Source organism: Ranitomeya variabilis, chromosome 1 (assembly GCF_051348905.1).
Source record: "Ranitomeya variabilis isolate aRanVar5 chromosome 1, aRanVar5.hap1, whole genome shotgun sequence".
NCBI classification, from domain to species: Eukaryota; Metazoa; Chordata; class Amphibia; order Anura; family Dendrobatidae; genus Ranitomeya; species Ranitomeya variabilis.
In genome coordinates, this window is record NC_135232.1 from 370,306,742 (window position 1) to 370,334,016 (window position 27,275).

The following is a 27,275-nucleotide window of genomic DNA, read 5'->3' on the forward strand; positions in this document are numbered from 1 at the left end:
ACAAACAATAGGCTCATGGCAGTTTTACAGCGGTTACATGGATACACGGGCAGGCAGCTTGGTGGTCAGTGGAGGAGTATTTAAAGTAGGGACCGCAGACAGGCTTCAAAGGCCTATCATAAGAAAATGGGCTGGCTGTAGGCACTTTATAATTGGTTCCAGGGGTACACGGGCAGCAGTGGTCTGGTCAGTGGAGGACTAGTGGAAGGAGGGACCGCAGACAGGCTTCAAAGGCCTAACATAAGAAAATGGGCTGGCTGTAGGCACTTTATAATTGGTTCCAGGGGTACACGGGCAGCAGTGGTCTGGTCAGTGGAGGACTAGTGGAAGGAGGGACCGCAGACAGGCTTCAAAGGCCTAACATAAAAAAATGGGCTGGCTGTAGGCACTTTATAATTGGTTCCAGGGGTACACGGGCAGCAGTGGTCTGGTCAGTGGAGGACTAGTGGAAGGAGGGACCGCAGACAGGCTTCAAAGGCCTAACATAAGAAAATGGGCTGGCTGTAGGCACTTTATAATTGGTTCCAGGGGTACACGGGCAGCAGTGGTCTGGCCAGTGGAGGACTAGTGGAAGGAGGGACCGCAGACAGGCTTCAAAGGCCTAACATAAAAAAATGGGCTGGCTGTAGGCACTTTATAATTGGTTCCAGGGGTACACGGGCAGCAGTGGTCTGGTCAGTGGAGGACTAGTGGAAGGAGGGACCGCAGACAGGCTTCAAAGGCCTAAAATAACAAACAATAGGCTCATGGCAGTTTTACAGCGGTTACATGGATACACGGGCAGGCAGCTTGGTGGTCAGTGGAGGAGTATTTAAAGTAGGGACCGCAGACAGGCTTCAAAGGCCTAACATAAGAAAATGGGCTGGCTGTAGGCACTTTATAATTGGTTCCAGGGGTACACGGGCAGCAGTGGTCTGGTCAGTGGAGGACTAGTGGAAGGAGGGACCGCAGACAGGCTTCAAAGGCCTAACATAAAAAAATGGGCTGGCTGTAGGCACTTTATAATTGGTTCCAGGGGTACACGGGCAGCAGTGGTCTGGTCAGTGGAGGACTAGTGGAAGGAGGGACCGCAGACAGGCTTCAAAGGCCTAACATAAGAAAATGGGCTGGCTGTAGGCACTTTATAATTGGTTCCAGGGGTACACGGGCAGCAGTGGTCTGGTCAGTGGAGGACTAGTGGAAGGAGGGACCGCAGACAGGCTTCAAAGGCCTAACATAAAAAAATGGGCTGGCTGTAGGCACTTTATAATTGGTTCCAGGGGTACACGGGCAGCAGTGGTCTGGCCAGTGGAGGACTAGTGGAAGGAGGGACCGCAGACAGGCTTCAAAGGCCTAAAATAACAAACAATAGGCTCATGGCAGTTTTACAGCGGTTACATGGATACACGGGCAGGCAGCTTGGTGGTCAGTGGAGGAGTATTTAAAGTAGGGACCGCAGACAGGCTTCAAAGGCCTAACATAAGAAAATGGGCTGGCTGTAGGCACTTTATAATTGGTTCCAGGGGTACACGGGCAGCAGTGGTCTGGTCAGTGGAGGACTAGTGGAAGGAGGGACCGCAGACAGGCTTCAAAGGCCTAACATAAAAAAATGGGCTGGCTGTAGGCACTTTATAATTGGTTCCAGGGGTACACGGGCAGCAGTGGTCTGGCCAGTGGAGGACTAGTGGAAGGAGGGACCGCAGACAGGCTTCAAAGGCCTAACATAAAAAAATGGGCTGGCTGTAGGCACTTTATAATTGGTTCCAGGGGTACACGGGCAGCAGTGGTCTGGTCAGTGGAGGACTAGTGGAAGGAGGGACCGCAGACAGGCTTCAAAGGCCTAAAATAACAAACAATAGGCTCATGGCAGTTTTACAGCGGTTACATGGATACACGGGCAGGCAGCTTGGTGGTCAGTGGAGGAGTATTTAAAGTAGGGACCGCAGACAGGCTTCAAAGGCCTAACATAAGAAAATGGGCTGGCTGTAGGCACTTTATAATTGGTTCCAGGGGTACACGGGCAGCAGTGGTCTGGTCAGTGGAGGACTAGTGGAAGGAGGGACCGCAGACAGGCTTCAAAGGCCTAACATAAGAAAATGGGCTGGCTGTAGGCACTTTATAATTGGTTCCAGGGGTACACGGGCAGCAGTGGTCTGGTCAGTGGAGGACTAGTGGAAGGAGGGACCGCAGACAGGCTTCAAAGGCCTAACATAAAAAAATGGGCTGGCTGTAGGCACTTTATAATTGGTTCCAGGGGTACACGGGCAGCAGTGGTCTGGTCAGTGGAGGACTAGTGGAAGGAGGGACCGCAGACAGGCTTCAAAGGCCTAACATAAAAAAATGGGCTGGCTGTAGGCACTTTATAATTGGTTCCAGGGGTACACGGGCAGCAGTGGTCTGGCCAGTGGAGGACTAGTGGAAGGAGGGACCGCAGACAGGCTTCAAAGGCCTAACATAAAAAAATGGGCTGGCTGTAGGCACTTTATAATTGGTTCCAGGGGTACACGGGCAGCAGTGGTCTGGTCAGTGGAGGACTAGTGGAAGGAGGGACCGCAGACAGGCTTCAAAGGCCTAAAATAACAAACAATAGGCTCATGGCAGTTTTACAGCGGTTACATGGATACACGGGCAGGCAGCTTGGTGGTCAGTGGAGGAGTATTTAAAGTAGGGACCGCAGACAGGCTTCAAAGGCCTAACATAAGAAAATGGGCTGGCTGTAGGCACTTTATAATTGGTTCCAGGGGTACACGGGCAGCAGTGGTCTGGTCAGTGGAGGACTAGTGGAAGGAGGGACCGCAGACAGGCTTCAAAGGCCTAACATAAGAAAATGGGCTGGCTGTAGGCACTTTATAATTGGTTCCAGGGGTACACGGGCAGCAGTGGTCTGGTCAGTGGAGGACTAGTGGAAGGAGGGACCGCAGACAGGCTTCAAAGGCCTAACATAAAAAAATGGGCTGGCTGTAGGCACTTTATAATTGGTTCCAGGGGTACACGGGCAGCAGTGGTCTGGTCAGTGGAGGACTAGTGGAAGGAGGGACCGCAGACAGGCTTCAAAGGCCTAACATAAGAAAATGGGCTGGCTGTAGGCACTTTATAATTGGTTCCAGGGGTACACGGGCAGCAGTGGTCTGGCCAGTGGAGGACTAGTGGAAGGAGGGACCGCAGACAGGCTTCAAAGGCCTAACATAAAAAAATGGGCTGGCTGTAGGCACTTTATAATTGGTTCCAGGGGTACACGGGCAGCAGTGGTCTGGTCAGTGGAGGACTAGTGGAAGAAGGGACCGCAGACAGGCTTCAAAGGCCTAAAATAACAAACAATAGGCTCATGGCAGTTTTACAGCGGTTACATGGATACACGGGCAGGCAGCTTGGTGGTCAGTGGAGGAGTATTTAAAGTAGGGACCGCAGACAGGCTTCAAAGGCCTAACATAAGAAAATGGGCTGGCTGTAGGCACTTTATAATTGGTTCCAGGGGTACACGGGCAGCAGTGGTCTGGTCAGTGGAGGACTAGTGGAAGGAGGGACCGCAGACAGGCTTCAAAGGCCTAACATAAAAAAATGGGCTGGCTGTAGGCACTTTATAATTGGTTCCAGGGGTACACGGGCAGCAGTGGTCTGGCCAGTGGAGGACTAGTGGAAGGAGGGACCGCAGACAGGCTTCAAAGGCCTAACATAAAAAAATGGGCTGGCTGTAGGCACTTTATAATTGGTTCCAGGGGTACACGGGCAGCTGTGGTCTGGTCAGTGGAGGACTAATGGAAGGAGGGACCGCAGACAGGCTTCAAAGGCCTAAAATAACAAACAATAGGCTCATGGCAGTTTTACAGCGGTTACATGGATACACGGGCAGCTTGGTGGTGAGTGGAGGAGTAGTGCAAGGAGTGTCTGTCCCAGTACTCCCAAAATATAAATAGATGTTAATGTCTCGCAAAACAACCAAAACAAAAAAAAAGGTGGCATACTTAGGTACAGGGGTGGGCTCATCTGCTGAGTTTCTGACATAGTAATTTGGCAGTAACTATTTAATGGTGCCAATATAGGACACAGACACAGACTACTTTAAGTTGCATCGTAGATGTCTACAAATTTGTATTGTCAGTGCCAGACATTGAATGATGTCAGCGAATAGACTAAAGATTGGTAGAGCTGTGCGACATAATTTTGCATGTGGTAGAGCACATTTTGAGCTGGGGTAGGGGGGAACTCTCTAGAGGCCGGCGGGACCGCCCCAGGGCCCCTCATGTTACAACGGTGTGTCTGACGTTGGGTGCGCACCACCACCGCCAGAGACACTACATTGTACTATGAGGGACCCAGTAGCAATGCCGTCAACCAAAAGCGAGCACACCCACCTCTTCAGACAAACAGCAGTCTCACGGGTGCTTGCGCCAAGTCGCGATACCACGGCCCCGTGTGGGAGTTTGGCCATTTAGGGAGGTGTAAACATGTCGTATGCTGTACAATCAGCTGCAGCAAATTAGACATTAGAAAAGTAATTCACAGGCAAGAGCCTTTCATAGGAAAGCTAGGTGTCGGCCGGGCAAGGTGGGGCAAAAGATTTCGAAATCCAGTTGTGGTTCATTTTAATGAATGTTAGATCGTCAACATTTTGGGTAGCCAGACGAGTCCTTTTTTCGGTTAATATTGAACCTGCAGCACTGAATACTCTTTCTGATAGGACACTTGCTGCCGGGCAAGCAAGCTCCTGCAATGCATATTCTGCCAATTCTGGCCAGGTGTCTAATTTGGAGGCCCAGTATTCAAATGGGAATGACGGTTGAGGGAGAACATCGATAAGGGATGAAAAATAGTTAGTAACCATACTGGACAAATGTTGTCTCCTGTCACTTTCAATTGATGCAGCAGTACCTGTCCTGTCTGCGGTCATAGCAAAATCACTCCACAACCTGGTCAGAAAACCCCTCTGTCCAACGCCACTTCTGATGTGTGCACCCCTAACACTCCTAGTCTGCTGCCCCCTGGAGCTCGTGTGAGAACGATCACGTGCGCTGTGTGCTGGGAATGCCTGAAGCAAACGGTCAACAAGAGTTGATTGTTTGGTTGCTAATATTAGTTCCAAGTTCTCATGTGGCATAATATTTTGCAATTTGCCTTTATAGCGTGGATCAAGGAGGCAGGCCAACCAGTAATCGTCATCGTTCATCATTTTCGTAATGCGTGTGTCCCTTTTTAGGATACGTAAGGCATAATCCGCCATGTGGGCCAAAGTTCCAGTTGTAAAATCTCCGGTTGTGATTGGTTGAGGGGCAGTTGCAGGCAAATCTACGTCACTTGTGTCCCTCAAAAAACCAGAACCCGGCCGTGACACGCAACCAATTTCCTGTGCCCCCGGGAAAGGTTCGGCATTAAAAATATACTCATCCCCATCATCCTCCTCGTCCTCCACCTCCTCTTCGCCCGCTACCTCGTCCTGTACACTGCCCTGACCAGACAATGGCTGACTGTCATCAAGGCTTTCCTCTTCCTCTGGTGCAGACGCCTGCTCCTTTATGTGCGTCAAACTTTGCATCAGCAGACGCATTAGGGGGATGCTCATGCTTATTACGGCGTTGTCTGCACTAACCAGCCGTGTGCATTCCTCAAAACACTGAAGGACTTGACACATGTCTTGTATCTTAGACCACTGCACACCTGACAACTCCATGTCTGCCATCCTACTGCCTGCCCGTGTATCCTCCCACAAATAAATAACAACACGCCTCTGTTCGCACAGTCTCTGAAGCATGTGCAGTGTTGAGTTCCACCTTGTTGCAACGTCTATGATTAGGCGATGCTGGGGAAGGTTCAAAGACCGCTGATAGGTCTGCATACGGCTGGCGTGTACAGGCGAACGTCGGATATGTGAGCAAAGTGCACGCACTTTGAGGAGCAGGTCGGAGAACCCAGGATAAGTTTTCAATAAGCACTGCACCACCAGGTTTAAGGTGTGAGCCAGGCAAGGAATGTGTTTCAGTTGGGAAAGGGAGATGGCAGCCATGAAATTCCTTCCGTTATCACTCACTACCTTGCCTGCCTCAAGATCTACTGTGCCCAGCCACGACTGCGTTTCTTGTTGCAAGAACTCGGACAGAACTTCCGCGGTGTGTCTGTTGTCGCGCAAGCACTTCATAGCCAATACAGCCTGCTGACGCTTGGCAGTAGCTGGCCCATAATGGGACAACTGGTGTGCAACAGTGTCATCTGCCGATGGAGTGGTTGGCAGACTGCGTTCTGTGGAAGAGCTGTAGCTTCTGCAGGAGGACGAGGAGGAGGAGGAGGAGGGGGTGCGAACGCCTACAGCCAACTGTTTCCTAGACCGTGGGCTAGGCACAACTGTCCCTAAATTGATGTCGCCTGTGGACCCTGCATCCACCACATTCACCCAGTGTGCCGTGATGGACACATAACGTCCCTGGCCATGCCTACTGGTCCATGCATCTGTAGTCAGGTGCACCTTTGTACTCACAGATTGCCTGAGTGCATGGACAATGCGCTGTTTAACATGCTGGTGCAGGGCTGGGATGGCTTTTCTGGAAAAAAAGTGTCGACTGGGTAGCTCGTATCGTGGTTCAGCGTACTCCATCAGGGCTTTGAAAGCTTCGCTTTCAACTAACCGGTAGGGCATCATCTCTAACGAGATTAGTCTAGCTATGTGGGCGTTAAAACACTGTGTACGCGGATGCGAGGATAAGTACTTCCTTTTTCTAACCAGAGTCTCATGTAGGGTGAGCTGGACTGGAGAGCTGGAGATCGTGGAACTTTCGGGTGTGCCGGTGTACATGGCAGACTGAGAGACGGTTGGAGACGGTATTGTTTCCGCCGGTGCCCTAGATGCAATATTTCCTCCTACAAAACTGGTGATTCCCTGACCCTGACTGCTTTTGGCTGGCAAAGAAACCTGCACAGATACTGCCGGTGGTGCGGAAAATGGTGGCCTTACAGTGACGGAAGGGATGTTGCGTTGCTGACTAGCTTCATTGGCCGAGGGTGCTACAACCTTGAGGGACGTTTGGTAGTTAGTCCAGGCTTGAAAATGCATGGTGGTTAAGTGTCTATGCATGCAACTAGTATTTAGACTTTTCAGATTCTGACCTCTGCTTAAGCTAGTTGAACATTTTTGACAGATGACTTTGCGCTGATCAGTTGGATGTTGTTTAAAAAAATGCCAGACTGCACTCTTCCTAGACTCGGATCCCTTTTCAGGGATTGCAGACTGAGCTTTAACCGGATGGCAACGCTGTGCTCCAACAGGTTTTGGCTTTGACACGCGTTTTGGGCCAGATACGGGCCCGGCAGATGGAACCTGTTGCGATGTTGATGCCTGCTGCGGCCCCTCCTCCACCTCCGCTTCTGAACTACTGCCGCCTGCACCCTGTTCCCCCAATGGCTGCCAATCGGGGTCAATAACTGGGTCATCTATTACCTCCTCTTCGAGCTCGTGTGCAACTTCGTCTGTGTCACTGTGTCGGTCGGTGGTATAGCGTTCGTGGCGGGGCAACATAGTCTCATCAGGGTCTGATTGTGGATCTGTACCCTGAGAGGGCAATGTGGTGGTCTGAGTCAAAGGAGCAGCATAGTACTCTGGCTGTGGCTGTGCATCAGTGCACTCCATGTCAGAATATACTTGTAATGGGCATGGCCTGTTAAATGTTTCACTTTCTAAGCCAGGGACGGTATGTGTAAAGAGCTCCATGGAGTGACCCGTTGTGTCGCCTGCTGCATCCTTCTCTCTTGTTGTAGTTTTTGCTGAGGAGGACAAGGAAGCGACTTGTCCCTGACCGTGAACATCCACAAGCGACGCGCTGCTTTTACATTTACCAGTTTCGGAAGAGGAGGCAAAAGAGCTAGAGGCTGAGTCTGCAATGTAAGCCAAAACTTGCTGTTGCTGCTCCGCCTTTAAAAGCGGTTTTCCTACTCCCAGAAAAGAGAGCGTTCGAGGCCTTGTGTAGCCTGACGACGAAACTGGCTCCACAGCTCCAGACTTAGGTGGAATATTTTTATCCCCACGACCACCTGATGCTCCACTACCACTACCATCATTACCAGCTGACAATGAACGCCCACGACGACCTCTTGCACCAGACTTCCTCATTGTTTTAAAATCTTAACCAAAGTAACTTTATTTGTTGCTGTCAAACAACTTACACGGTGAGCTATAACTTCAGTATGATTTCAATATCCCTTAACAGGTTGGTGAGACCACAAGGAAAATCAGGCACAATGTTACACACTCTGTTTTCTGTGGCACAAAATCACAGAGATGACACACACGCAGGACTGTCACTCAAGCACTAATGTCAATATTAATCTCCCACCTAATTTATTTATTTTTTTTTCTCAGGGAGACTTTAGAAACCAAATAATATTTAAAAAAAAAAAAAAAAAAAAGGCTTTCTATGGCCCACAATTAGAGAGAGAGAGGTGGCACACCCAGGAGTCAAGACTGGCGCACAAGCTGAAAGGGCAATATTACTCTCCCACTGTTTTTTTAAGTTTTTTTTTTATTTCAGGGAGACTTTAGAAACCAAATAATATAAAAAAAAATAAAAAAAAAAATAAAAAAATAGGCTTTCTATAGCCCACTGAATGAGAGAGAGAGGTGGCACACCCAGGAGTCAAGACTGGCACACAAGCTGAAAGGGCAATATTACTCTCCCACTGTTTTTTTATGTTTTTTTTTTTTTTTTCAGGGAGACTTTAGAAACCAAATAATAAGAAAAAAAATAAATAAATAAATAGGCTTTCTATAGCCCACTGAATGAGAGATAGCACACACAGCAGTGGCACACAAGCCCTGACTGAGGCCAATATTTTTCTCCCACTGATTGATGTAGTGTTTTTGTGTTGAGGTAGATTTTAGAACACAAATCAAGGAAAAAAAAAATGCTTTCTATGGCCCACTGAATGAGAGAGAGGTGGCACACCCAGGAGTCAAGACTGGCACACAAGCTGAAAGGGCAATATTACTCTCCCACTGTTTTTTTATGTATTTTTTGTTTTTTAAGGGAGACTTTAGAAACCCAATAATATTTAAAAAAATAAATAAATAGGCTTTCTATGGCCCACTGAATGAGAGGGAGAGAGGTGGCACACCCAGGAGTCAAGACTGGCACACAAGCTGAAAGGGCAATATTACTCTCCCACTGTTTTTTTAGGTTTTTTTTTTTTTTTCAGGGAGACTTTAGAAACCCAATAATATTTAAAAAAATAAATAAATAGGCTTTCTATGGCCCACTGAATGAGAGGGAGAGAGGTGGCACACCCAGGAGTCAAGACTGGCACACAAGCTGAAAGGGCAATATTACTCTCCCACTGTTTTTTTATGTATTTTTTTTTTTCAGGGAGACTTTAGAAACCCAATAATATTTAAAAAAAAAAATAAATAGGCTTTCTATGGCCCACTGAATGAGAGGGAGAGAGGTGGCACACCCAGGAGTCAAGCCTGGCACACAAGCTGAAAGGGCAATATTACTCTCCCACTGTTTTTTTATGTATTTTTTGTTTTTTAAGGGAGACTTTAGAAACCCAATAATATTTAAAAAAATAAATAAATAGGCTTTCTATGGCCCACTGAATGAGAGGGAGAGAGGTGGCACACCCAGGAGTCAAGACTGGCACACAAGCTGAAAGGGCAATATTACTCTCCCACTGTTTTTTTATGTTTTTTTTTTTTTTCAGGGAGACTTTAGAAACCAAATAATAAGAAAAAAAATAAATAAATAAATAGGCTTTCTATAGCCCACTGAATGAGAGATAGCACACACAGCAGTGGCACACAAGCCCTGACTGAGGCCAATATTTTTCTCCCACTGATTGATGTAGTGTTTTTGTGTTGAGGTAGATTTTAGAACACAAATCAAGGAAAAAAAAAATGCTTTCTATGGCCCACTGAATGAGAGAGAGGTGGCACACCCAGGAGTCAAGACTGGCACACAAGCTGAAAGGGCAATATTACTCTCCCACTGTTTTTTTATGTATTTTTTGTTTTTTAAGGGAGACTTTAGAAACCCAATAATATTTTTTTTAAAAAATAAATAGGCTTTCTATGGCCCACTGAATGAGAGGGAGAGAGGTGGCACACCCAGGAGTCAAGCCTGGCACACAAGCTGAAAGGGCAATATTACTCTCCCACTGTTTTTTTATGTATTTTTTGTTTTTTAAGGGAGACTTTAGAAACCCAATAATATTTAAAAAAAAAAATAAATAGGCTTTCTATGGCCCACTGAATGAGAGGGAGAGAGGTGGCACACCCAGGAGTCAAGACTGGCACACAAGCTGAAAGGGCAATATTACTCTCCCACTGTTTTTTTATGTTTTTTTTTTTTTCAGGGAGACTTTAGAAACCAAATAATATTAAAAAAACCAAAAAAAAAAATAGCCTTTCTATGGCCCACTGAATGAGAGAGAGAGGTGGCACACCCAGGAGTCAAGACTGGCACACAAGCTGAAAGGCAATATTACTCTCCCACTGTTTTTTTATGTATTTTTGGTTTTTTAAGGGAGACTTTAGAAACCCAATAATATTTTAAAAAAAAAATAAATAGGCTTTCTATGGCCCACTGAATGAGAGGGAGAGAGGTGGCACACCCAGGAGTCAAGACTGGCACACAAGCTGAAAGGGCAATATTACTCTCCCACTGTTTTTTTATGTGTTTTTTTTTTTTCAGGGAGACTTTAGAAACCAAATAATAAGAAAAAAAATAAATAAATAAATAGGCTTTCTATAGCCCACTGAATGAGAGATAGCACACACAGCAGTGGCACACAAGCCCTGACTGAGGCCAATATTTTTCTCCCACTGATTGATGTAGTGTTTTTGTGTTGAGGTAGATTTTAGAACACAAATCAAGGAAAAAAAAAAAAATGCTTTCTATGGCCCACTGAATGAGAGAGAGGTGGCACACCCAGGAGTCAAGACTGGCACACAAGCTGAAAGGGCAATATTACTCTCCCACTGTTTTTTTATGTATTTTTTGTTTTTTAAGGGAGACTTTAGAAACCCAATAATATTTTAAAAAATAAATAAATAGGCTTTCTATGGCCCACTGAATGAGAGGGAGAGAGGTGGCACACCCAGGAGTCAAGACTGGCACACAAGCTGAAAGGGCAATATTACTCTCCCACTGTTTTTTTAGGTTTTTTGTTTTTTTTCAGGGAGACTTTAGAAACCAAATAATATTAAAAAAAAAAAAATAGGCTTTCTATAGCCCACTGAATGAGAGATAGCACACACAGCAGTGGCACACAAGCCCTGACTGAGGCCAATATTTTTCTCCCACTGATTGATGTAGTGTTTTTGTGTTGAGGTAGAATTTAGAACACAAATCACGGAAAAAATAAATAGGCTTTCTATGGCCCACTCAGTGAGAGATGGCACACACAGGGATGGCACTGTAGCAGAAATGCCAATCTTAATCTCCCACAAAAAAAACAAAAAAAAAACAGGGACTGTCCTACAATTACTATCTCCCTGCAGTAATGTAAGCCAGGTATGGCAGGCAGCAATAGGAGTGGACTGATGCACAAATTAAATAAAAAGTGTGGACAAACAAAAAAGATAGCTGTGCAGAAAGGAAGGAACAAGAGGATATGTGCTTTGAAAAAAGCAGTTGGTTTCCACAGTGGCGTACACACAGCAATACAGCTATCACGGAGCCTTCTAGGGCAGCCCAATGAGCTACAGCGCTGAGGGGAAAAAAAAAAAAAAATAGCTTCCACAGTCCCTGCACACCGAAGGTGGTGTTGGACAGTGGAAATCGCTGCAGCACAAGCGGTTTGGTGGTTAGTGGACCCTGCCTAACGCTCTCCCTGCTTCTGACGAAGCGGCAGCAACCTGTCCCTAAGCTCAGATCAGCAGCAGTAAGATGGCGGTCGGCGGGAACGCCCCTTTATAGCCCCTGTGACGCCGCAGACAGCAAGCCAATCACTGCAATGCCCTTCTCTAAGATGGTGGGGACCAGGATCTATGTCATCACGCTGCCCACACTCTGCGTTCACCTTCATTGGCTGAGAAATGGCGCTTTTCGCGTCATTGAAACGCGACTTTGGCGCGAAAGTCGCGTACCGCATGGCCGACAAGCACAGGGGTCGGATCGGGTTTCATGAGACGCCGACTTAGCCAAAAGTCGGCGACTTTTGAAAATGATCGACCCGTTTCGCTCAACCCTAGTGTTGAGCATTCCGATACCGCAAGTATCGGGTATCGGCCGATATTTGCTGTATCGGAATTCCGATACCGAGATCCGATACTTTTGTGGTATCGGGTATCGGTATCGAAACAACATTAATGTGTAAAATAAAGAATTAAAATAAAAAATATTGCTATACTCACCTCTCCGACGCAGCCTGGACTTCAGCGAGGGAACCGGCAGCGTTGTTTGCTTAAAATTCGCGCTTTAACTTCCTTACTTGAAGTCCCGGCTTGTGATTGGTCGCGCGCCGCCCATGTGACCGCGACGCGACCAATCACAGCAAGCCGTGACGTAATTTTAGGTCCTTCAGGATTTTAAAATTACGTTCCGGCGTTGTGATTGGTGGCGTCGCGGTCACATGGGCGACGCGACCAATCACAAGCCGTGACGTCACGGGAGGCAGGAGACGCGCGCATTTTAAAATGCGCGCGTGTCCTGCCTCCCGTGACGTCCCGGCTTGTGATTGGTCGCGCCGCCCATGTGACCGCGACGCGACCAATCACAGCAAGCCGTGACGTAATTTTAGGTCCTTCAGGATTTTAAAATTACGTTCCGGCGTTGTGATTGGTTGCGTCGCGGTCACATGGGCGACGCGACCAATCACAAGCCGTGACGTCACGGGAGGCAGGAGACGCGCGCATTTTAAAATGCGAAGAGTGTTGAGTGTAGAGTGTCTTGCAGGTTGCAAACAAGCTGTGGCACCGGCAATCCAGAGCTTATCGTGAGCCCACCCAGCAACACATGTAGCGGCACGCCCCGCTCAGGATTGACGGCGCCAGAGCTTGTTTTTAACCTGCGACACACGGACGTGTTTATTGCAAGTTGAAATTAGCCCTTTGGGATAGTTACCAATGACTTTGAAGTTACAACACTGTGTTCTCTGTTAGGGCAGCCGTTATGTTGTGTTTGGTTTTTTCGGGGTGTAATTAGGTGTTTGGGTTTCTTGTTTGTCCTTGGGTTACTGTAGGGGTTATATTTAAATATATTCCAATTTTAGAAAAATATTTCTTTAACATTACTTTGCTGTTCGATATAGTATCAAATGACACTATTGTATTCATTGTAGGTTCGTGATTATCCAGCCCTTTGGGACACTGCAGATGAGTCTTATAAAGACAAGTATTTCCGTGAGCTTGCATGGACCAAAATATTCCATGACCTGTTTCCGGAATGGGACTCCTATCCAGGGGCAACGCAACTGCAAATTGGTAATTATAATTTTATTTAGTAATCAAAAATTGATTGTATTACAAATGTACTTTGATTATATATCTAAAAAAAATTTTTTGTTTCTTTTTATTTTTTTTGTAGAAAAAGATGTGAAGCAAAGGTGGCGCTCCGTCAGGGACAGGTTTAACAAGTACATCAATACCTGCGCTAGAAGTGGCTCATCACCAAGTAAGAAAACGTTCCCGTTTAACGACGAGCTACAATTCCTTATCACCAGCCGGACATTGCGGAGGTAATTTAGAAACCACAAATATACATGTAGCCTGTTTCCAAGTGCACTTGCACAGTTGGCTGTGTGTTCAACCCTGTGACCTGCCACCACGTTAAACACACTGCATCAAGATGTGATAGTATAGTGAAGACAGGATTTTCATAAATCCCGTCTGCACTATGCTTCTAAAGACAAAGGTGTCATACCTACCCTACGTAACCACACATGCGTTGTGTGTCTTGACACCACTTCCTTTTCTATTTATCTTGCGTTGGCGCTTCCACTCTACAAGATAATTTATTTATAACATGTGGTGATAACGCATGACTTACATGAAAACAGGCGTTATCACTACACAAGCAAAATAGTGGACATACATGTTGACGTAGCAGCCTATTTGCTGCATGTAAAACTTTGCTCCTTCGCAGCCTTTTAAAATTCTGTATTAATTATTGTTCTGTTTGTTTCTCACAGGGCGGAAGGAAATATGTCAACGGCTGATGTGGATGACACCAACACAGAGGATGGAGCAGGCAGTTCCTTTGGAGCGGGAGGGACCATCTCTCCATCCATTACCACAGCTTCTGCTGCATCCACATCCGCTTCAGGAGCTGCTGGAGCATCTGGTTCCGCAGAAGCTGTGGTAATGGAGATGAGAACTGCCTATCCGGTGGCAGCAGAGAAAAAAAAAACAGGAAGAGCAATGATGATCAAACAGTTCAAATTGCAACGGACACCCTGGATTTACTAAAAAAATCTTCTTGCGAGGATCATTGTGATTCATTTGCATTGACTGTAGCAAGGAATACTCGCTCACTGCCACCGGATAGGCAGTCTCTTTTTATGTCTATGGTGCAGATGTCCCTCACCGCTCTGGAGGACCCTGTTCCAATTGTTCCTTATAACGAGGTTCTAATGGGGGTGTTGGGACTGTATAGGCCCTGACATAGAACACCGGAACCACCTTCAAGACCACATTATTTTGGCAGCAGTCAACAAGGCAGTTATGCGGAGAGAGGAACAAATCAACATCTGGGCCAAAGTTCACACACAGACCCTACTAACTATGGGTATTCTCCAGATTATACTTATCTGCAGTAGAATCAAAATTTGGCAATGCTCCAGTTGCAAGTTGCCTTGACAAGGGGCTGTTTACTTTCTTTCAAATTGAAAAATGTATGATTAAATTTTCCAATATTTCTTTGTTGTTCAAATAAACTTGTTTTTCAAAAATTATTCTCTGGTTTTTAGCCAATGGGGACAAGGCCTCTATGTCTGACGTTGTCCTGGGTATATGGGCACTGGATTATGGAATGAGGGTTGTGTTATTGTTATGTGTTCACTGCAGTATGAGATAGAGAATAATACATTTGTTAAAACACACCCCTTTTTTTATCTAAAAAGAAACAAAAGAAAGTAAGCCAAAAAAATTATTTATTTAAATTACAACCAAATGGTTTTTTTTGGTACAAGACAAAAAAAATAATTAAACACAATTGTGTTGATTGTTGTCGATTCTGATTAATTGGGATCTTGACTTGTTTTCACAACAGTTTTCAGCGATGTAGGCAACTTTTTTTGGAGGGTCAGTGTAGATGCATCCTTCTCTGCTGGTCAGGCTGCCCAACACCAGCACAGGAGTATTGCCAGTGCACGGCATCTTCTGGACTCATGAAGTAGTCAGTGAAGGATTCTCTCACACGCACACCCGAGTTGGACGGCCTGCCCAGACCCACGTTGACCACTGGATTAAATACTGGCTGCTGGTACTCCACATCTACGTCAGTGTTGTACTCATGAGCATAGTTGTGGAGTACACAGCAAGCCTTAATCACAGCGTCAACGGTGTCTGTGTCCAATTGGATGGCAGTGTGAAAGATCCTCCACTGACTAGTCATGATCCCAAAGGTGCATTCCACATATCTGCGTGCACGACTCAGCCGATAATTAAAAATCCTCCGCCGGGCATCCAGTCCCCTTCGTGGGTATGGGCGCAGCAGGGTTGTCGTTAAGGGAAACGCCTCATCCGATACCATCACAAAGGGTACTGGATGTGTGGAACCCAGCAAAGGTCTTGGGGCTGGGAGCGTTCCGCCATCTTGAAGAATTTGCATCCCAATCTGTGACGTTCGCAACACCCGAGAATCCCCAGTACTACCATAGGCACCAATATCAATGGCAACAAATTTGTAATGGGCATCAGCCACCACCATCAGGACCACTGAAAAATACTTCTTATAATTAAAGAAGCGTGATCCTGATCGTGGTGGCTGCTGAACCCTTACATGTTTACCATCGACTGCACCTATGCAGTTTGGGAAATTGGCCACAGACTGAAAGCCTGCTGCAACCTGCAGCCAAGTCTCCTCGGTTGGGGAAGGCATCACCCTGGGCTGCAACTTCTGCCAGATGACGGAACATGTACACCTCACAATTTTAGAGATGGTAGATTTACCAACTCTAAATTGGAGGTGCAGGGATGTATAGCTCTCTCCTGTGGCCAAAAATCTGCAAAGAAACAAAAAAGAATATTAGAAGTGTCACACAAAAATTTAAGTAAACATGTCATTAGTTATGGTCGCTATAATATGCGTCCAGCACCTTTCATGTCTTATATAAAGCATTCTATAATGCTGGCCTTAACACCCGGCACAACACAAAGGGTGTAAACAAAAAAAAAAAGCCTGTGACAACAGATGGGACTTGTGCACACACACATGCGAGATACGGCCGAGTGTTGCATGGTAATCCCCGGCCCTGCTGCCTGCACTCCGTTGTGGAGCATGCAGCTCCATGTATTGCTATGCGGGTGCACACTCCGCTCCAGAGTGCAGGTGGCAGGGCCGGGGATTACCATGTGACACTCGGCCGTATCTCGCATGTGTGTGCTCCCCACCTACCAGAGGGGTGGGTGTGTGGGGGTGTGTGTGTGTATGTGTGCGAGCGAGAGAGAGACACACCTGACGCAACTGTGGGCTGAATTATAACAACACGGATGGCTTGCAGGGATAAAAGCACTACAGTAAGCGCAGTTACACGGTGGCATGTGATGCTGTCAAATCCCATTCTTCCCTGATGGCGCTGAAATCATGCAGAGCAGGGGAGAATGATGACAGCATCTTCATCACCTGCCACCAGAGAACAGAGCTTCCTGTAATGCTTGTTCACCACTGCAATGCATGTCACACAGAGGACATCAATGTGTGTTCTCCATGTGCACGTGCGTGGGACACTATGTGGAACGTGCAAATGTTAACAATCTGGCATGTCAGCGTGTTTTGCCAACGGACACACAGCCACCCAAAACAAGCTGACGTGCATAAATGAGTGGGTCAGTGTCTCCAGGAGATATGAAAAATGTCATCACACATACTGGACACACAGATGTGTGAAAGAGCCCTAACGACAATCAAACAAAATAATTAGTTACTTACCGCAAGGTGTTGAGCAGCCTTTCCTCAGCAGAGATGGCCTTCCTCATCACTGTGTCTTGCAGTGTCAAATGGGGTGCCAGGATGGTGAGCAGTCTGTCGAACGCCAGAATGGATAGCTGACAAAAAGAAAGAAATTTGTCAGGATATCTGAAAATTGTAAAAGACAAAAAAGAGGGTTACTTCACATATAACATTGTTTGAAAAAACAGTGAAATTTGTCTTTCAATTGATTTCAACGTACCTCCTCAAGTCATTGTAAAGGACATAAAAGTGCCCCTTCTGTGTGCGCTCTGCTACAAGAGGGTGCACCCACATTCTTTTCTGTGCACGCCTTCTCTGCCGCCGCTGCCTCTAAAATAAAAATATATATATATATATGTATATATATATATATTGTTTAAAACACAACACTGTGAAAAATATTTGAAACATGCCTGTAAAGCAATGCGGAATATGTTAACCCAATATAAAAAAAAAAACAACAAAAAAAACAAGACATCTGCTTACCTGACGTGTATGACGATTCAGGATTAGCAGCAGCAACCCCAGGATCGCAATCCGGTGTGGCGTGCGGAGCTGGATCTGCGGGCTGCGATCTGGCCTACGATCAGCACTCTGCGGAGCGCTGTCACTAGGGTTGAGCGACTTTCATTTTTTTAAGATCGAGTAGGGTTTTGGGAAACCCGATTTTGTCCAGAGTCGAGTCGAGTGCAGTCGGCCGATTATCGCTAAAAGTCGGGGATCGACCGAAACACGAAACCCAATGCAAGTCAATGGGGAAGCATAGTCGGCAGTGAGTGGAGGCCAGGAAAACACCTACAGTGCCCATTTTAATGCCAAAAACATCCATTCTTGTTTCTGAAGCTTGCCAATCTTAATTAACTGTATAATAATAGTTGGGCATAGGGAATTGGGGGAAAGTTGTGGGGGGAGTAGGGCTGGCTCAAGTTTTTCGTGGGCCCAGGAAATGCGGACTACGTCACGGCGGTGTTGCAGGGAAAGGTAAGTATTTAAAAGTTGCAAGTGCTGTGATCCTGAGCAAGCAGGGGGGGCCCACTCGTTCGCATTGCCACTGGCACAGGGCCCCTCAAAGTACGGCGGTGTGTTTGCATGGCGGGGGCGCCTCCCACCAGCAGCGACACTTTTGCGTACTCTGAGGGGCCCTGTGCCAGTGACGTCGCCAACGAGTATGCCCCCCCACCTGATGAAGGAACCTGCACTTTCATCTGCACCTTCCTCTTTGTCCCTGTGTAAGGTGGTATAACATGCGGGAAGGGGAACCTTACTTTCAGCAGGGACAGATTCTGGCTGTGTAGAGTACAAGGGGAATGTAGTGGTCTAGGTCAATGTACCAGCAGACTCATTTAGCAGTGGCTGGGCAATGGGCAGGATGAGGAGGAAACAGATATAGGGCCAAAGAATAAAGTAGGCTACATGCAGTTCAAAATTGGTAACAGGACTAAACAGGCGGCATTGCTTTGTTCAGTGGAGTAGCAAACCCAAGAGCAGCAGACACTGTTTCAAGGGCCTAACCACACTAGTAGGCCAAATGCAGTTTAATATCTGATAGTATAGGGCGAAAGCCAGAATGTGGAAGCTCAGCTTTGTTCAGTTGAGGACAACACCAGGGAGGGGCAGACACCTTTAGTAGGCCGGAAAAGCCTATTGCATTTTTTAAAATGGTAATTTGGAGCAGAAGGTTGAAGCTCAGCTTTATTTAGTTGAGGGCAACACCAGGGAGGGGCAGAAGCCGTTAGTAGGCCCTAACCACCATTTTTTTTTTTTTTAAAACCACTTAATGAGAGCCGGAAGGTTGAAGCTCAGCTTTATTTAGTTGAGGACAACACCAGGGAGGGGCAGAAGCCGTTAGTAGGCCCTAACCAAAGTTGAAGGCCAAATGCAGTTTAATTTCTGATACTATAGGCCGAAAGCCAGAAGGTGGAAGTTCCGATTTAGACAGTGGAGGACAATTTGAATTAGGGACTGCAGACAGACTTAGTAGGCTGTCCCCTGTGGACCATGCATCCACCACATTAACCCATTGCGCCGTAATGGACACGTAATCTTCCGTGGCCATGCCTACAGGTCCATGCGTCTGTTGTCAGGTGCACCTTTGTACTCACAGATTGCCAGAGTGCATGGACAATGCGGTCTTCTACATGCTGGTGGAGGGTTGGGATGGCTTTTCTCGCAAAAGAAGTGTCGACTGGTTAGCTTGTAGCGTGGTACAGCGTAGTCCATCATGGCCTTATTAATAGTAAATAAAATATATAACTAGGCTCTATGAACTTTTAAATAGGTTCCAGGGGTACACGGGCAGCATTGGTGTGGTCAGTGGAGGAGTATTGCAAGTAGGGGCTGCAGACAGGCTATCAAAGGCCTAAAATAACAAACAGTAGGCAGTCATGGCAGTTTTACATCGGTTACATGGATACACAGGCAGGCACTCCAGGCAGCATTGTGCTCAGTGGAGGAGTATTGCAAGTAGGGGCCGCAGACAGGCTATCAAAGGCCTAAAATAACAAACAGTAGGCAGTCATGGCAGTTTTACATCGGTTACATGGATACACAGGCAGGCACTCCAGGCAGCATTGTGGTCAGTGGAGGAGTATTGCAAGTAGGGGCCGCAGACAGGCTATCAAAGGCCTAAAATAACAAACAGTAGGCAGTCATGGCAGTTTTACATCGGTTACATGGATACACAGGCAGCTAGGTGGTGAGTGGAGGAGTATTTAAAGTAAGGACCGCAGACAGGCTATCAAAGGCCTAACATAACAAACAATAGGCTCATGGCAGTTTTACAGCGGTTACATGGATACACGGGCAGGCAGCTTGGTGGTGAGTGGAGGAGTATTTAAAGTATGGACCGCAGACAGGCTTCGAAGGCCTAACACAATAAAATGGGCTGGCTGTAGGCACTTTAAAATTGGTTCCAGGGGTACACGGGCAGCAGTGGTCTGGTCAGTGGAGGCCTAGTGGAAGGAGGGACCGCAGACAGGCTTCGAAGGCCTAACACAATAAAATGGGCTGGCTGTAGGCACTTTAAAATTGGTTCCAGGGGTACACGGGCAGCAGTGGTCTGGTCAGTGGAGGACTAGTGGAAGTATGGACCGCAGACAGGCTTCGAAGGCCTAACACAATAAAATGGGCTGGCTGTAGGCACTTTAAAATTGGTTCCAGGGGTACACGGGCAGCAGTGGTCTGGTCAGTGGAGGCCTAGTGGAAGTATGGACCGCAGACAGGCTTCGAAGGCCTAACACAATAAAATGGGCTGGCTGTAGGCACTTTAAAATTGGTTCCAGGGGTACACGGGCAGCAGTGGTCTGGTCAGTGGAGGACTAGTGGAAGTATGGACCGCAGACAGGCTTCGAAGGCCTAACACAATAAAATGGGCTGGCTGTAGGCACTTTAAAATTGGTTCCAGGGGTACACGGGCAGCAGTGGTCTGGTCAGTGGAGGACTAGTGGAAGGAGGGAGCGCAGAAAGGCTTCAAAGGCCTAACATAACAAACAATAGGCTCATGGCAGTTTTACAGCGGTTACATGGATACACGGGCAGGCAGCTTGGTGGTGGTGAGTGGAGGAGTATTTAAAGTAGGGACCGCAGACAGGCTATCAAAGGCCTAACATAAAAAAACAATAGGCTCATGGCAGTTTCACAGCGGTTACATGGATACACGGGCAGGCAGCTTGGTGGTGGTGAGTGGAGGAGTATTTAAAGTAGGGACCGCAGACAGGCTATCAAAGGCCTAACATAACAAACAATAGGCTCATGGCAGTTTTACAGCGGTTACATGGATACACGGGCAGGCAGCTTGGTGGTGAGTGGAGGAGTATTTAAAGTATGGACCGCAGACAGGCTTCGAAGGCCTAACACAATAAAATGGGCTGGCTGTAGGCACTTTAAAATTGGTTCCAGGGGTACACGGGCAGCAGTGGTCTGGTCAGTGGAGGACTAGTGGAAGTATGGACCGCAGACAGGCTTCGAAGGCCTAACACAATAAAATGGGCTGGCTGTAGGCACTTTAAAATTGGTTCCAGGGGTACACGGGCAGCAGTGGTCTGGTCAGTGGAGGACTAGTGGAAGGAGGGAGCGCAGAAAGGCTTCAAAGGCCTAACATAACAAACAATAGGCTCATGGCAGTTTTACAGCGGTTACATGGATACACGGGCAGGCAGCTTGGTGGTGGTGAGTGGAGGAGTATTTAAAGTAGGGACCGCAGACAGGCTATCAAAGGCCTAACATAAAAAAACAATAGGCTCATGGCAGTTTCACAGCGGTTACATGGATACACGGGCAGGCAGCTTGGTGGTGGTGAGTGGAGGAGTATTTAAAGTAGGGACCGCAGACAGGCTATCAAAGGCCTAACATAACAAACAATAGGCTCATGGCAGTTTTACAGCGGTTACATGGATACACGGGCAGGCAGCTTGGTGGTGAGTGGAGGAGTATTTAAAGTATGGACCGCAGACAGGCTTCGAAGGCCTAACACAATAAAATGGGCTGGCTGTAGGCACTTTAAAATTGGTTCCAGGGGTACACGGGCAGCAGTGGTCTGGTCAGTGGAGGACTAGTGGAAGTATGGACCGCAGACAGGCTTCGAAGGCCTAACACAATAAAATGGGCTGGCTGTAGGCACTTTAAAATTGGTTCCAGGGGTACACGGGCAGCAGTGGTCTGGTCAGTGGAGGACTAGTGGAAGGAGGGAGCGCAGAAAGGCTTCAAAGGCCTAACATAACAAACAATAGGCTCATGGCAGTTTTACAGCGGTTACATGGATACACGGGCAGGCAGCTTGGTGGTGGTGAGTGGAGGAGTATTTAAAGTAGGGACCGCAGACAGGCTATCAAAGGCCTAACATAAAAAAACAATAGGCTCATGGCAGTTTCACAGCGGTTACATGGATACACGGGCAGGCAGCTTGGTGGTGGTGAGTGGAGGAGTATTTAAAGTAGGGACCGCAGACAGGCTATCAAAGGCCTAACATAACAAACAATAGGCTCATGGCAGTTTTACAGCGGTTACATGGATACACGGGCAGGCAGCTTGGTGGTGAGTGGAGGAGTATTTAAAGTATGGACCGCAGACAGGCTTCGAAGGCCTAACACAATAAAATGGGCTGGCTGTAGGCACTTTAAAATTGGTTCCAGGGGTACACGGGCAGCAGTGGTCTGGTCAGTGGAGGCCTAGTGGAAGGAGGGACCGCAGACAGGCTTCGAAGGCCTAACACAATAAAATGGGCTGGCTGTAGGCACTTTAAAATTGGTTCCAGGGGTACACGGGCAGCAGTGGTCTGGTCAGTGGAGGCCTAGTGGAAGGAGGGACCGCAGACAGGCTTCGAAGGCCTAACACAATAAAATGGGCTGGCTGTAGGCACTTTAAAATTGGTTCCAGGGGTACACGGGCAGCAGTGGTCTGGTCAGTGGAGGACTAGTGGAAGGAGGGAGCGCAGAAAGGCTTCAAAGGCCTAAAATAACAAACAATAGGCTCATGGCAGTTTTACAGCGGTTACATGGATACACGGGCAGGCAGCTTGGTGGTCAGTGGAGGAGTAGGGACCGCAGACAGGCTATCAAAGGCCTAAAATAACAAACAATAGGCTCATGGCAGTTTTACAGCGGTTACATGGATACACGGGCAGGCAGCTTGGTGCTGAGTGGAGGAGTAGTGCAAGGAGTGTCTGTCCCAGTACTCCCAAAATATAAATAGATGTTAATGTCTCGCAAAACAACCAAAACAAAAAAAAAGATGGCATACTTAGGTACAGGGGTGGGCTCATCTGCTGTGTTTCTGACATAGTAATTTGGCAGTAACTATTTAATGGTGCCAATATAGGACACAGACACAGACTACTTTAAGTTGCATCATAGATGTCTACAAATTTGTATTGTCAGTGCCAGACATTGAATGATGTCAGCGAATAGACTAAAGATTGGTGGAGCTGTGCGACATAATTTTGCACGTAGTAGAGCCCAGTTTGAGCTGGGGTAGGGGGGAACTCTCTTGAGGCCGGCGGGACCGCCCCAGGGCCACTCATGTTACAACGGTGTGTCTGACGTTGGGTGCGCACCACCACCGCCAGAGACACTACATTGTACTATGAGGGACCCAGTAGCAATGCCGTCAACCAAAAGCGAGCACACCCACCTCTTCAGACAAACAGCAGTCTCACGGGTGCTTGCGCCAAGTCGCGATACCACGGCCCCGTGTGGGGAGTTTGGCCATTTAGGGAGGTGTAAACATGTCGTATGCTGTACAATCTGCAGCAGCAAATTAGACATTAGAAAAGTAATTCACAGGCAAGAGCTTTTCATAGGAAAGCTAGGTGTCGGCCGGGCAAGGTGGGGCAAAAGATTTTGAAATCCAGTTGTGGTTCATTTTAATGAATGTTAGATCGTCAACATTTTGGGTAGCCAGACGAGTCCTTTTTTCGGTTAATATTGACCCTGCAGCACTGAATACTCTTTCTGATAGGACACTTGCTGCCGGGCAAGCAAGCTCCTGCAATGCATATTCTGCCAATTCTGGCCAGGTGTCTAATTTGGAGGCCCAGTAATCAAATGGGAATGACGGTTGAGGGAGAACATCGATAAGGGATGAAAAATAGTTAGTAACCATACTGGACAAATGTTGTCTCCTGTCACTTTCAATTGATGCAGCAGTACCTGTCCTGTCTGCGGTCATAGCAAAATCACTCCACAACCTGGTCAGAAAACCCCTCTGTCCAACGCCACTTCTGATGTGTGCACCCCTAACACTCCTAGTCTGCTGCCCCCTGGAGCTCGTGTGAGAACGATCACGTGCGCTGTGTGCTGGGAATGCCTGAAGCAAACGGTCAACAAGAGTTGATTGTTTGGTTGCTAATATTAGTTCCAAGTTCTCATGTGGCATAATATTTTGCAATTTGCCTTTATAGCGTGGATCAAGGAGGCAGGCCAACCAGTAATCGTCATCGTTCATCATTTTCGTAATGCGTGTGTCCCTTTGTAGGATACGTAAGGCATAATCCGCCATGTGGGCCAAAGTTCCACTTGTCAAATCTCCGGTTGTGATTGGTTGAGGGGCAGTTGCAGGCAAATCTACGTCACTTGTGTCCCTCAAAAAACCAGAACCCGGCCGTGACACGCAACCAATTTCCTGTGCCCCCGTGAAAGTTTCCGCATTAAAAATATACTCATCCCCATCATCCTCCTCGTCCTCCACCTCCTCTTCGCCCGCTACCTCGTCCTGTACACTGCCCTGACCAGACAATGGCTGACTGTCATCAAGGCTTCCCTCTTCCTCTGGTGCAGACGCCTGCTCCTTTATGTGCGTCAAACTTTGCATCAGCAGGCGCATTAGGGGGATGCTCATGCTTATTACGGCGTTGTCTGCACTAACCAGCCGTGTGCATTCCTCAAAACACTGAAGGACTTGACACATGTCTTGTATCTTCGACCACTGCACACCTGACAACTCCATGTCTGCCATCCTACTGCCTGCCCGTGTATCCTCCCACAAATAAATAACAGCACGCCTCTGTTCGCACAGTCTCTGAAGCATGTGCAGTGTTGAGTTCCACCTTGTTGCAACGTCTATGATTAGGCGATGCTGGGGAAGGTTCAAAGACCGCTGATAGGTCTGCATACGGCTGGCGTGTACAGGCGAACGTCGGATATGTGAGCAAAGTGCACGCACTTTGAGGAGCAGGTCGGAGAACCCAGGATAAGTTTTCAATAAGCACTGCACCACCAGGTTTAAGGTGTGAGCCAGGCAAGGAATGTGTTTCAGTTGGGAAAGGGAGATGGCAGCCATGAAATTCCTTCCGTTATCACTCACTACCTTGCCTGCCTCAAGATCTACTGTGCCCAGCCACGACTGCGTTTCTTGTTGCAAGAACTCGGACAGAACTTCCGCGGTGTGTCTGTTGTCGCCCAAACACTTCATAGCCAATACAGCCTGCTGACGCTTGGCAGTAGCTGGCCCATAATGGGACAACTGGTGTGCAACAGTGTCATCTGCCGATGGAGTGGTTGGCCGACTGCGTTCTGTGGAAGAGCTGTAGCTTCTGCAGGAGGACGAGGAGGAGGAGGAGGGGGTGCGAACGCCTACAGCCAACTGTTTCCTAGACCGTGGGCTAGGCACAACTGTCCCTAAATTGATGTCGCCTGTGGACCCTGCATCCACCACATTCACCCAGTGTGCCGTGATGGACACATAACGTCCCTGGCCATGCCTACTGGTCCATGCATCTGTAGTCAGGTGCACCTTTGTACTCACAGATTGCCTGAGTGCATGGACGATGCGCTGTTTAACATGCTGGTGCAGGGCTGGGATGGCTTTTCTGGAAAAAAAGTGTCGACTGGGTAGCTCGTATCGTGGTTCAGCGTACTCCATCAGGGCTTTGAAAGCTTCGCTTTCAACTAACCGGTAGGGCATCATCTCTAACGAGATTAGTCTAGCTATGTGGGCGTTAAAACCCTGTGTACGCGGATGCGAGGATAAGTACTTCCTTTTTCTAACCAGAGTCTCATGTAGGGTGAGCTGGACTGGAGAGCTGTAGATCGTGGAACTTTCGGGTGTGCCGGTGGACATGGCAGACTGAGAGACGGTTGGAGACGGTATTGTTTCCGCCGGTGCCCTACATGCAATATTTCCTCCTACAAAACTGGTGATTCCCTGACCCTGACTGCTTTTGGCTGGCAAAGAAACCTGCACAGATACTGCCGGTGGTGCGGAAAATGGTGGCCTTACAGTGACGGAAGGGATGTTGCGTTGCTGACTAGCTTCATTGGCCGAGGGTGCTACAACCTTGAGGGACGTTTGGTAGTTAGTCCAGGCTTGAGAATGCATGGTGGTTAAGTGTCTATGCATGCAACTAGTATTTAGACTTTTCAGATTCTGACCTCTGCTTAAGCTAGTTGAACATTTTTGACAGATGACTTTGCGCTGATCAGTTGGATGTTGTTTAAAAAAATGCCAGACTGCACTCTTCCTAGACTCTGATCCCTTTTCAGGGATTGCAGACTGAGCTTTAACCGGATGGCAACGCTGTGCTCCAACAGGTTTTGGCTTTGACACGCGTTTTGGTCCAGATACGGGCCCGGCAGATGGAACCTGTTGCGATGTTGATGCCTGCTGCGGCCCCTCCTCCACCTCCGCTTCTGAACTACTGCCGCCTGCACCCTGTTCCCCCAATGGCTGCCAATCGGGGTCAATAACTGGGTCATCTATTACCTCCTCTTCGAGCTCGTGTGCAACTTCGTCTGTGTCACTGTGTCGGTCGGTGGTATAGCGTTCGTGGCGGGGCAACATAGTCTCATCAGGGTCTGATTGTGGATCTGTACCCTGAGAGGGCAATGTGGTGGTCTGAGTCAAAGGAGCAGCATAGTACTCTGGCTGTGGCTGTGCATCAGTGCACTCCATGTCAGAATATACTTGTAATGGGCATGGCCTGTTAAATGTTTCACTTTCTAAGCCAGGGACGGTATGTGTAAAGAGCTCCATGGAGTGACCCGTTGTGTCGCCTGCTGCATCCTTCTCTCTTGTTGTAGTTTTTGCTGAGGAGGACAAGGAAGCGACTTGTCCCTGACCGTGAACATCCACAAGCGACGCGCTGCTTTTACATTTACCAGTTTCGGAAGAGGAGGCAAAAGAGCTAGAGGCTGAGTCTGCAATGTAAGCCAAAACTTGCTGTTGCTGCTCCGCCTTTAAAAGCGGTTTTCCTACTCCCAGAAAAGAGAGCGTTCGAGGCCTTGTGTAGCCTGACGACGAAACTGGCTCCACAGCTCCAGACTTAGGTGGAATATTTTTATCCCCACGACCACCTGATGCTCCACTACCACTACCATCATTACCAGCTGACAATGAACGCCCACGACGACCTCTTGCACCAGACTTCCTCATTGTTTTAAAATCTTAACCAAAGTAACTTTATTTGTTGCTATCAAACAACTTACACGGTGAGCTATAACTTCAGTATGATTTCAATATCCCTTAACAGGTTGGTGAGACCACAAGGAAAATCAGGCACAATGTTACACACTCTGTTTTCTGTGGCACAAAATCACAGAGATGACACACACGCAGGACTGTCACTCAAGCACTAATGTCAATATTAATCTCCCACCTAATTTATTTATTTTTTTTTCTCAGGGAGACTTTAGAAACCAAATAATATTAAAAAAAAAAAAAAAAAAGGCTTTCTATGGCCCACAATTAGAGAGAGAGAGGTGGCACAACCAGGAGTCA